This window comes from Phyllostomus discolor, chromosome 2 (assembly GCF_004126475.2).
Source record: "Phyllostomus discolor isolate MPI-MPIP mPhyDis1 chromosome 2, mPhyDis1.pri.v3, whole genome shotgun sequence".
NCBI lineage: Eukaryota > Metazoa > Chordata > Mammalia > Chiroptera > Phyllostomidae > Phyllostomus > Phyllostomus discolor.
The window spans coordinates 136,431,384-136,444,320 of NC_040904.2; the positions used below are offsets into that span (position 1 = coordinate 136,431,384).

Genomic DNA, 12,937 nt, shown 5'->3' on the forward strand with positions numbered 1-12,937 from the left:
AATGTAAAATTTGAAGTTGGAAAAAAGAATGTATGCATATTTAGCTAATTAATGGAATAAATTGTTAACAATGACTAACAAAGTAATAAGGAGAGCTGATTATGGTATTGATATTTCATCTCCAAGAAATTAATTTTTCAGTAAGTATTTGCACAACTTTTGCAAGTCAGGCACTAAGTTAAATATAAGAAACTTTAGAGTAAGAGAAAGAAAATCCTGCTATGTGCAACATGAATCAGGCTGGAGGATATCATAAGTGAAATAATCCAGTCACAGAAGGGCAAATCCTGTGTGTTTCCATTTACATGAAGTACCCAGAATGGTTGTCTCATAGAAACTGAGTAGAATAATGATTTTCCAGGGGATGGGTGGAAAGGGAAGCAGGGAGTTGCTGTTCAAAAGGCTGAATTTTCAGTTACATAAAATGAATAAGTTCTAGAGATCTGATACACAACATTGTTGCACATTGTTCAATACTGCCTTGTACTTAAATTTGTTAACAGGGTAGACCTCAGGTAAGTGTTCTTACCATAATGAAAGAAGGAAGGAAAGAAGGAAGGAAGGAAGGAAGGAAGGAAGGAAGGAAGGAAGGAAGGAAAGAAGGAAGGAAAAGAAAGAGAAAGAATTTAAAAAGAGACATTTTCCTTATCTTTTTAGGTTCACAATGCAGATTTGTACCAATAACAAAATTAAGATTCGGGGGTGGGTGGGGGAACCTTCCCTAGTGCCATTATGAAATTGAGATTCACTGGACTGTCCAGCATATGTTCAACATAAAAAGTGTCTACTGAACTTACTTATTACTGTAGTAGTTTATATATTACTAAATACATAAATATAATAATATATAATAATATATAATATATATTTATAAATATTATACAATATATAATAAAATTTATATATTTTAAAAATATTTTATTTATTCATTTTCAGGGAAGGAAAGGAGAAAAAAGGGAAAGAAACATCAGTGTGTGAGAGATATATCAAAGAGTTGTCTCTCATGTGCCCGCAATTGGGGACCTGACTCACAAATCAGGCATGTGTTCTGCCTGGGAATCGAACAAGTGACCTTTGGGGTCTCAGGCTGGCACTCAGTCCACTGAGCCACACCAGCCAGGGCTGCAGTACTGTATTTTAAAAGATTCTCAATATGCCTGAATCTCAGTTAATGTGGCAGAAATCTACATGAATATGTCACCCAACATATTTAGGAGAGTAAGGAAGAGTGAAATATTTGATAATAAGATATTAAAAAGTATCACATGGGATATGGCCAAATGCCTAGAATGTTACTTTACTTTCATTCTAACTTTAAACTAATATCTGATTTTCTACGCCTTTTCTTATATACTAGAATTACATATATAATTATAATCATCCCAATCATTTATATAGAAAAAAAACAAGCTGTATTGGTGACTATTTTTAATTTTGCAATTAGTAACTAAGAAGAAAAGCCAACAGAAACTAACCCTAATTGACAGAAATGACAAGACAGAAGTTAGAACTGTCAGAGTAGATCAGGTAGACAATAGAAGAATTAGATTCATTGCAGGCTTTTGTTCGGATTTTAGATTGTGAAAGTCTGGCAGAAACTGTCATTTTCATCAAATATCCAGGTGTTCCCCTCTGTTTCAGGGACTCCACATGTCTAGTTGTTGAAGGCGGTGATTTCTCACCAATTTATGGTGAGGGGAAGTGAGGTGATGGATCACTCTGCTTTAAACCTGCCCCAGATGTGTGGGTCTCCTTCCTCACTTCATTCTTTTCTTCACCTCTGTGGCTGGAAACAATGCAAGGAACATAGAGTTCCAAGACAGAAACAACTTAGATTCTTCAGTTATTACCTGAAATAATTATACAACTTTTCATAATGCAGAAGCAGTGGGAGCACTGAGCTTGTTCTCCTTCAACTAGATGGTCCCATCCGGGGGTGATGGGAGACAGTGACACCCAAAGCGTGTTGCTTATGTCCAGTCTACTCAGTAATCTTGTTTTGGTTGCTGTCACTGCAGAAAACCCTGCTCCACAAAGATAGGATGTTGGGAATGGAAGCAGGCTTTTCTGTGTTCTTGTGGCAACCTCAGGATATTCGCCTTGACTTTAATCCAGAATGTACAGAGATTTGAAGTTGTCTCAAACATGCTTTTAAGCCACCATTGTTTGCGATCTCAAGCGGTTGATCCTCTTCTAGCATGGATAAAGTCAGTTCACCTAGCTCATTCACAAATGGTCCACGGGTCCATTCCTTCCCAGTTTGAGGGCTTTTTATGGTTGGGGAGTAAAGATCAAACACTTCTGAAAGCTGAGATAGGTGATCATGCACCAGCTGGGAGAAAGAAGGCCCTGGCTCAGTCTCTCTCAATATCTCTGCTAATGTTTGAAACATCAAAAATCCCAATGTTCACTTGTTGCCCCATGATTCCAGTTTGACTTAGAATGCAGCCACTTGATCTGTTGCAATGAAACCACAATTTAAGTAGGATTCTCCATATTTTCTTTTAAATGCAGCTTTATTTTTGTTGGCAATCTTAGTCTTCTGCTTTCATCATTTTGTCTTTCCCCCTTTCAAAGAAGGTCTCCAGCAACATTTGTTTTTTACTCATTTTGGTTACGGTTAGCATATGGGCTTACCAAAACTGTGACTGAGACAGGTGCCCAGTGTGGGAAATAGGTGCGGATGGAAGTGGTAAATAAGATAACGGGCAGGCCACACTCGGACTGAGATAGGTGTCAGCTTCTGACTTAGAGTTTGCCACCAGATGCAGCTTAATTGTCACTTGCCACACACTGATAGAGTTTCGATACGAGTCTAGAAGCAATTGATTTACTATGGTCTCTGTGCAGTCACACCTCTGTGCTATGATAGTCTGTATTTGCAGTCACTCCCCAGTGCTGGCATCACCACCTCAGCTCCACCTCAGATCATCAGGCATTAGATTTTCATAAGGAGTGCACAACCTAGATACCTGACATGTGCAGTTTATGGTAGGGTTCGTGCTCCTATGAGAATATAGTGCCCCTGATCTGACAGGAAGTGGAGCTCAGGCAGTAATGTGAGTGATGGGGAATGGCTGCAAATACAGATGAAACTTCGCTCACTCCCCACTGCTCACCTCCTGCTGTGTGGCCCTGTTCCTCAGAGGCCACAGACTGTTACTAGTCAGTGGCCCAGGAATTAGGGACCCCTGATCTAGAGTGAGGGATAGCACCTGCTTTTATACCAAATTTCAGCTGGTGGTAAAGTAGACAAAAAGAATAGAAAGTGATTCTTCAAAATAGGTGGGACATAGCATACTGGAATGGTGCAGTAAGCACAATAAAAATCCATTTGTCCACAAGAGTTATGAGAAAGCTATCAATAATTGTTAAAATCACCTTTTTTAGTGTCCCAGGTTCGATTCCCAGCCAGGGTACATTCCTGGGTTGCAGGCCAGAACCCCCAGCAACCGCACATTGATGTCTCTCTCTCTATCTCCCTCCCTTCCCTCTCTAAAAATAAATAAATAAAATCTTAAAAAAAAAAGAACCAATAGAATTATGAGCTTTCTTATTTCTGTTATATCTTTAAAAAACTTTAAAAAATCACCTTTTTATAAATGTGGAAATTAACCAAAGGCTTAAAACAATCTGAACAAATTTTTATTCTAGAAAAAATGGCAGAATCTTAGTTAAAAACAGTGAGCTTTACAGTTTTTAACTGGCCCTCTCCCAGCTCCACAGTAGCTTTGAAAACCAGCAGCCTCACAATTATGATAGATGTTAAAATTAACAGCCTGGCACAACCTGGAAGCTGGCAGACCAGGTATGGAGCAACTCAGAAATCCTCATTCTCAAAGAACAGTCACTATTTCACCTTCCTCATAGCCCCCCCAGAAGAACCCCGTTTATAAGAGATGGGGGAGAAACCTTAAAGTTTATAAAATTAGGGCTACTCTAGTTGGTCTTTATTTAATTAAGATGATGTCTGGAACTCTACCCTATTCTTCAACTCTCTCTAGGATGAACAAGATCATGGCTTGGGAGGGATTCCATTCACACCATATCTCTGTCAGGTATACAAATTCAGAGAGAGAGAGTGCCTTACCCATGAAAGACATCAGCTGAAATATATTAAAATACAATTAAAATCATCTTGTTATGTCTTATGCAGTTTATGTAATTGTCACTAGGCATCACCCATGGGCAATGTATTTTAGCTTTAATCTGTCTGTGGACACCTAGTCTCTGATTTTCCCAGGTCTGAACCAATCCTGATCCCTAAAACACTCAGTGGAATTTAACTTAGATGAGTGATTCTCAGTCATGGCTGCACAGGAGAATAAGCTGAGAAGACAAAGGTACTAATCACAGGCTGTAGAAATGAGACATTCCTTGTCATTCTAAGGTGTTTCCTTCTGATTCTAAGCATTGAGAATGAGTGGCTTAGATTGCTCGTAGCACCTCATGGGAATAGAGATTAATCTTACAAACATTTTGGATTGAAAGTTAAGAACAATTAGAGATAACCACAATATCCACTATGGTATATTGCTTTAAAGAAAATCACTGATTTAATAGTATGTACTTACCCAGAGAAATGTTTTAAAAAAAGGTAATTCCAATAAAGTGTTACTTTCCAATTCTTTCTCATTAGTATTTCCTACTATAATTTGTTGAATTATATTGTTTTTCATTTCTTTCTCATTAATATTTCCTAATATAATTTGTCAAATTGTATTGTTATTTTCCGAGTAATCTTACACACAGAAATTAATATAAGGACGTCCTAGGACATCTGATTTGTGGATGAAATAAATATGGGACTAAGAAAATCACCACCATTTCCCCTTTCTGAAAAATATCCTCTCATAAGTAATGTTTTGGAAAAACTTGTGTTTATAATTTGGGAATAGCTTATATGTGTAGAAATATGGCACAGCATTATATAATGAAATTATCCCAATGTGAACTGTAAACAACATCATCTCACCTTGTTTTTATAGAAAATACCTCACTTAAAAAAAAACTGACAGCTCTAGCTGGCATGGCTTAGTTGGTTGGTTTCACAATCCTACAAACCAAAAGGTCACCAGTTCAATTTTTGGTCAAGACATATGTCTAGATTGTGGATTCAGTCCCTAGTTGGGGCAAGTACAGAAGGCAATTGATTGATGTTTCTCTCTTGCTTTGATGTTTCTCTCCCTCTCTCTCTCTTCCTTTTCCTTTTTTAAAATTAAATTAAATAAATAAAGCTTTTAAAAAAGATTTTATTCACTCAATTTTAGGGAGAGAGAAAGGGAGGGAGAAAGAGGGGGAGAGAAACATTAAAGTGTGGTTACCTCTTGCACACCCCCTACCAGGGACCTAGCCCACAACCCAGGCGTGTGCCCAGACTGGGAATCAAACCAGTGACTCTTTCATTCACACAGGTGGGTGCTCAATCCACTGAGCTACACCAGCCAGGGCATAAATAAGTACATTTTTTAAAAAACTGACAAAAATTACTTTAATGTTATGTCTAAATAATGTAAAGTGTGAAATAGACATGTGTTAGAATAATATTGTGCAAGTTATATTAAATGAAATGGGGAACTGCAAGGTTTTCATTTAACTGTCCTCATTTATATTAAGCAACTTATGTGGAAACATTTAACAAAATGTAATAGAGGCATAAAATAAAAATGCATATTTAAGAGTACAGTTTGTAATACAAAAAAATACTTTGGCCATAGCCCAACATTAAATTGGGAAACCTATAAACTAAAACATATTGAACAAAAATAACTCTAAATATCTCAAATCTTAATGCCAGGCTCTATCTAACCTTTAAGAGTTATGAAATGAACATTTTTATCTGTTTAACATTTGATTAACTGTCAGAAGTATTTTCTAGATATAAAATGCAAGCAATTTCATAGTTGGTGATATAAATAGAGTTCACTGTTTTTGAAGAAGTCTTGTTTAAAAATTTAGTTTCTCCAAATCATTAGAATTAATTGAAATTTAAATGTTATCACATTAAAGTGAAATTGTCCTCTTAACAATGTGAGAACACTTCTGTGTGTGTAACGTTTAAGTTTATTTGTGCATTATTTTTCTGTCCTTTCTTCATCATTATCTATTTATTGGAAATAAATGTGTTTCTTTTTGATTTTCTATTCACAATTTCAGGTGATAACTATTTATGTCATAAGAAAAATTATCAGCAACACAGTACCTAAATAAAATTCTGAAGCCATTATTTTCAAGATTCTATCACAAAGCATAGCAGGAGAGTGGGACTTAATATTTATTAATCGTATTATGAAGTTTGAAAGAAATTTACATATTGTTGTTATCATATTCTAAATACACTTAGGGCAATTTATAATTTGTGACCTCTTGACATATCTCAAAATTATAAAACTCCCTTCTATAAAATGTGTTTTTATAAAAATATATATTTATAAAATTGCTCTATTATCTGAATTTTAAGGACAGAAAAAAGTTGTTTTGCATAGATCATTTTCACTTCCATCAAACAAATATAAAGGTATTGCATTTTGATCCTAATGTTCTAGAAGACTGGGACTTATTTACCTATCTCTCTCTCTTTCTATTATCTATCTATATATCTATCATCTATCTATCATCTATTAGGCTCAATATCCATTATGGCTTATAGTTGCCTTTAAAGTGCTTAAGGGAGGAGATGTAATAAAGAAGGGAAGATAAAACAAAGGGAGGGAGCAAACTTGGAAGGAAGGAAGGAAGGAAGGAAGGGAGGAAAGAAGGCACTTGATAATATCTCCACTTGTGCCTACGCTTTCCCACAAGCTTAAAAGATCATTCTTACTCATTTACAACTATTGGTATCTCATTCATTTTTAAAGATCAGATTCAAATTTGGTTAATTCTATGATTCCTTTTGTTATTCTCAAGTGGATGTTAATTGTTTTTTTACACATCTTGTCTGAGCTTATCTCTCTGTACACTTCATTCCTATGCAACCTCTGCCAGCTGACAGCAGCTTCAGGTTCACAACATTTATAAAGCTAACATTCCCAGGAGAGGGAGAAGTGAAGACAGAGAGAATATCTCTGACAGCATCTATATCGAACCCTAAAAAGAACACCAATTGGCTACAGCAGCAATTTTCAACATTTTGCATCTCATGGCACATACAAACTAATTTAACTAAAATTCTGTGGCACACCAAAAAAAAATATATTTTTTGCCCATCTGACAAAAAAAGGGTATAGTTTTGATTTAATCACATTGAGCAGCTGTTGCTGTGTTGGCCATTGTCATTTTCTTATTTCATAATCTAAGGGAACAGAGATCAGTGTCCCGGGCTAGTCAGGAATTGCACATGTAAAAGAACCTTACAGCACACCAGTGTGTCATGGCACGCTGTGTGGTTGAAAACCATTGGGCTACAGCAATGGCATCTTTTCCTTTTGTGTTGGCCTGGATCATGTACTCATCCCTGTGTGTGTGTGGAGGAATGAGCGGAGGATGTAGGGGTACTTAATAGTCAACTTTACCAGAATCATATGGTGTAAGAAATGGACGCTTTTGTCAAAGGATTTTATACTGGCTAGAGGAGAAAAAAATTAGATATCTCTCTATATATATTTCATATGTATATATATAAAATCTTTGCTTAAAAGCAATTCAACAAAGGGCACATAGAAGGCAATTGATGAATATGACCTTAGTGCACTAATAAATAAAGGAATGAATTTCTAATCCTATAAATGACTGTTTGTAACATCAAGAATATAGTCTTGACCAGTGTGGCTCGCTCAGTAGGACATCCTCCCACAAAGCGAAAGTTTGCTGGTTCAATTCTCATTCAGTGCACATGCCTCAGCTGTGGGTTCAGTCCCCTGTCAGGGCACGTCCAAGAGGCAGTCAATCAGTGTATCTCTCTCACATAGATGTTTCTTTTCCCCTCTTTCTCCGTCCCTTCTCCTCTCTCTTAAAAACAAACAAACAAAAAAACCCTGGCTGGTGTTGCTCAGTGAACTAAGTGTGGGCCTGCAAACTAAAGGGTTGCCAGTTTGATTGGCAGTCTAAGGCACATGCCTGGGTTGCGGCCAGGTCCCCAGTAGGGGGTGCACAAAAGGCAACCACGCTTTGATGTTTCTCTCCCTTTCTCCTTTCTTTCCCTTCTCTCTAAAAATAAATTTTAAAAATCTTTTAAAAATATATACAAAGCTGAAAAAGGAAGCATATCTTAGAAGAAAGTAAACCATACTGTAAGACTGTTTGAACATTTCAATCCACATAGAAATTTTAATTTAGTTTCACATAAGTGCCTTATAATAGGATATGGATGTTAAGCTCATTTTACTCAGCTATAGTTTCTTAATCCTGTCTAACATTTGACTGAACTTTTTGAATTTATATAAATTTGCCTAGAGGTATAATTTTTATTTTAAAAGAAATGTGGACCAGATTTGCTGGTTCAGGTTATAGCTTAATTAAAACTGAATAAGGGAACAGATTTATAAAATTAAAAAAGAGCATCAGCAAATTTAACAAAGGCAATATTGCCCAATTTTAAATCTACATTAAATTTACTGCAGTAATATATTTTTCTTCATTTGGCCAATTACTTGAAATGCAATATTATACAATATAAATTGTATAAATATGGAAAATCACTGTATGGATAGAATTGTTTTTGTCTGTGTTCATTTGATCAGTTTACCTTTTTTGACTATACAAAATATTCTATAAACACTATCTGAGCTATGACTTTTAACTCAAGTTATTAAAGAACAGCCTGACTTTTGAAATGACAGTTATAACTATGTTTGTCAATCTTTTGAGGCTGTTACCTGTCGGTGTGTTTCCAATGCCTCGTCTCACATCCAGCATCTGTACATAGACGAGACACGTGGCTTCTGAGAACCACTGGGTTAAGGTACTAGCTGTGGGATTTTAAAATATACTTGAAAAGCATCTAGTAATATACAAATAATTACTAGATGGTATTGTTAATAAGTCCACCTTTTTCAGAGATACTGGGCTTGGCAACAAATTTGTAACATATTTGCCCCTCACCCTGTGCCCCTGGCTAATTATCAGTAACCTAATCTGTTTTCACCAAACATCACTCATAGAACTTTATTTCTAATAGACAAATACATACTCCTACCAGAGTGACATCTCTGCATTTGCAGTAATGCATATGGAAAAGTGTTGAGAATTTGAGAAGATCTGTATACTTCCCAATACTGACTTAAAGGCTGGTAACAGAGTTGGATTTTATAATACCCATGTTGCTATCTACAAATATCTGTATACACTACCACTCAGTGTTCAGTTTTAAGAAGTAAAAGTGTTGGCGATGGGTTCATAAAATTAGCATCTGGATTGAGAACACAAGGCTAGGAACCCAGAGCATGCAGCTACATATTTCTTTTGAAATCAAGTAGGGTGATGAGGATCACAGATGTAAATGCAGGGTATTTTAGATATCACGATATTAACACAGTAAAGGGAACAAGTTCACAGAATCCAGATCTGTTTAGTACTATGATGTTGATCAGTGAAACTTCCCTTTTAGCAGTCCTAGCCTATTTCCATTTCCAGCCACATGCACACAATATAAAATCTTGCTTTCAATTCCAAGAACTAAGGTAACTACTTTTGAGGGTAAAAATATGAGTTGATGCTTGCTGTTCCCTTATTATGGATTTATGTCCCCTGGTTAATTAAAGTAGGTTGGAAGTCATAATTACTATCAATTTTATAAATGAGTTTCCACACTAAACCAGGGTAGAATAAATCACCTCTTAAAGTTTATTCCAGGGCTGACTCCTTTGTCTTTGTGTTTTGGTGCTGCTTGATACTGTTATTCAGCTGTAGATCTTGTATGCCACCTACTTTGTATTCTAAACTGACTTTATTATTTCCATTAAATTAGTCTACAATTTAGGAAGATTAGGACTCTTTCCAAATTTTAAAATATGAAGTTATTAAGGAATTTCTTTCTCAAAACGTACCCTCCACACCCCAATCCAGACCAACCACTGTAATAACTGGATAAAACTCTGATCTAGAAATAAACATTCAATATAGTTAAACTATTTTGCTGGTGTAACTGATGAATGTAAAAACATTACTTAGTGGCAGATAAATTACCCTAATATTAAGAAACAGTTCATATATTGCCAGGCAACCAATATGGCACCATATCTTAAGAGGTCAAGACACAGAAACCTGGACTGATGTGTTCATTCAGTGGGGGACAGAAACATCACTCTGCATGAGCCAGTACCTGGGGAGTACTCAGATCTAATTTTATTGTGATATTCCTGGGTTTTCTGTATTTTCCTTCCCACTTAACATAATGAAAAGCTAGGCAATTCAGGCATCAATCTTTTTCTTATGAATAGAAAGATTAATATTTACTTTTTAGAGCAATAGATATTCTTTGTTAGATTGAATACTCCACCATTTGGCAAATTAGTGTGTTTCATGGAATACCTAGTAGTTACTTGACCTGGAAACAAAGATACATAGTTTCCTGTTTCTGAGCTATGAATGAAAGATAAATGTTGATAGTTTTTAAAAGTGGTTCCAGGTGAAGATATAATAGAAATGCATTCATTGTATTTAACATATATCTAGGTTGTAAGCTTGAAAATAGGTTAACTATACTGAGATCATATTCTCTGAGATATACTTCCTGTTTTTAAAGAGTAACCTTAATATATCAATGTACTTTTTTCTAGGAGTCTAACAAAACTATGAATTAGTTCAGGCTAAGGGAGTCTGGCAAACAGGTTCTCACTGAGAGGCAAATGGTAAATGTAGATACTTAAAAAGTATTTTTATTGGCACAAATGAAAAACATCAACAAAAATTTATGAAATGGTCATTAAATTCATTTAAATTAATTTACATTTATTTAACAACTACTAGATGCCAATACTGTGAGAAACAATGGAAATGTAAATTAATGTTATGTCTCTTTATTTTTTTGTTGTTGAGCTAAATTATCTATTAAGAAAGCACCAACACCACATTCTTGGAAATCGCTGGAATGTTTTTTGCCTCAGGCTTATGACTTACAATCAAGGACATTGTGCAAAGAAAGCACAATGCATAAAATAGAAATGCATTCTATTAAGAATAGAATACTTAAGATTAAGTATACTTTAGGGAGAAGGAGCCAGTACACATTGGTAACACAGACTATCAACCTGAAAAAAAAAAAGCCATCCAATGCACTATACAGACTGCAATATTTAGTACCATTTTCAACAGACCCTTTTTAATCAAAAGCAGAAAAAAATTAAGCAATGTTTACAGTAGACATAAGTCTTATACATTTTTTGAGGTCATAGTGCATAAAATGGAAAAACATCTACCCAGGTGAAGTCTACTGTACATGAATCACCTATTAATGTTGCTTCTAGGTTCCACAATGTACAAATATTAAAAAAAACAAAACAAAGAAAATTATTGAAGATTGCTTGATGAAAAATAAAATAACCAGTGACGTTTAATGTCTTCTGGTTACCAGTGCTACAAAAAGACAAAAATCTTCTTATCTGAACAGGTGATAAAACCAGGCACAAACAAACCATTACCAAATTAGGCCCACCCATAGTAATATATTATCCACCCACATATTTTCCATCTAAAGCTTCATTTTGTTTGTTTTAATCTTTGAATCTTTGAGGCCCATTTGGTTACAATATGTTACAAATATTTGTGTGTGTGTGTGTGTGTGTGTGTGTGTGTGTTTACACCATGGTATCATATGCTTGTTTGGCACTGTCCTAAAACTAGTTTATAGATAATGGTGTACAGAAACAACCCAGTACCCATATGACATATAAACCCATTGGGTAGAAATGAGAGAGGGAGGAAGGAATTAGTTCTACCAAAGACAGATGTCTATATCCCTCACTCATCATCAGCCCCGCTTGCTTCCGACTGTTCATTTTCATTCTATTCTTCATTGCTGTTGAAATCACCCACACCAAGTTTGGCTTTTCCTCAATTTGGCCTTTTTCTTGCCTTTTTCCTTCGTTCCAATCTTTCTCTTTTTTACTGAGCTTTATTTTCACCTTAACGGATTTTGCCTCTGACTCTGACTCCTCTTCATCTTCTTCCACCTCCTCTTCATTGCTTTCATTTTCACTCTCCTCTCCTTTGACAATTTTCTGCTCTGACGGTGGAGTCTTACAGGTGGATCCCTCCAAGCTGAACAGCTGAGCATTATGACAGAGAGGCATGCCTTCTTTCTTCAGGTCTCCCGGGAGCTGTTATTTATTATTACAAATTCTTTCCTTATTTTTTCTGAAATTCATCAGCTTCCTAATTAATTCTTAGTATTCTGGTAATTCTTTTCTTGAAGGTAACTGAATGAGGATTTCACTGAGTGGTCATCCTGCACTGTTTCTTTCTATTTCCAGTTGAGGATTACTGTGCACCTTCTCTACCTTACACCTGCTTTTGTAGTTTATCACAGTATCAAGGATAGCATTTATCTGCTTTGTCAGTTGCGGGTGTGGGGAGGTGGGGGTGGGAATCAGGGATTGGTGATGTTTCTCAGCAGGAGGGTGGCCTCTTCTCTTAGCTTTAGCTTCCCCACATCTTCTTTTTCAGGATTTCTTTTCCTTTTTCTCTCTCTCCTCTCTCTCTTCTTTTTCTTTCTGTCTTCTTTCCTTCCTAACTTCCTTCCTTCCCTCTTGTCTTTTTCCTTCCTTCCTCCCTCCCTTCCTCCCTTCCTTCTTTCCTTCCTTCCTTCCTTCCTTCCTTCCTCCCTCCCTCCCTCCCTCCCTGCCTCCCTCCCTCTCTCTCTCCCTTCCTTCCTTCCCTTTTAAGTCACCCTTCCTCTTCCATTTTTTTCAAATTGGCATCTTCAGTGGCCTGAGCCCCCTAGAGTCCTGCTGCTCAGTGGAGGGAATTCCACAAAGGATCTCCTACAAGGAACAGCAGGCTA

General features: G+C 36.2%; 1 pseudogene; it reads right to left on the reverse strand.

The window, feature by feature from the left end:
- Positions 1-11,895: 11,895 nt before the first annotated feature.
- LOC114512649 lies at positions 11,896-12,652 on the reverse strand (annotated as a pseudogene).
- Positions 12,653-12,937: the final 285 nt, after the last annotated feature.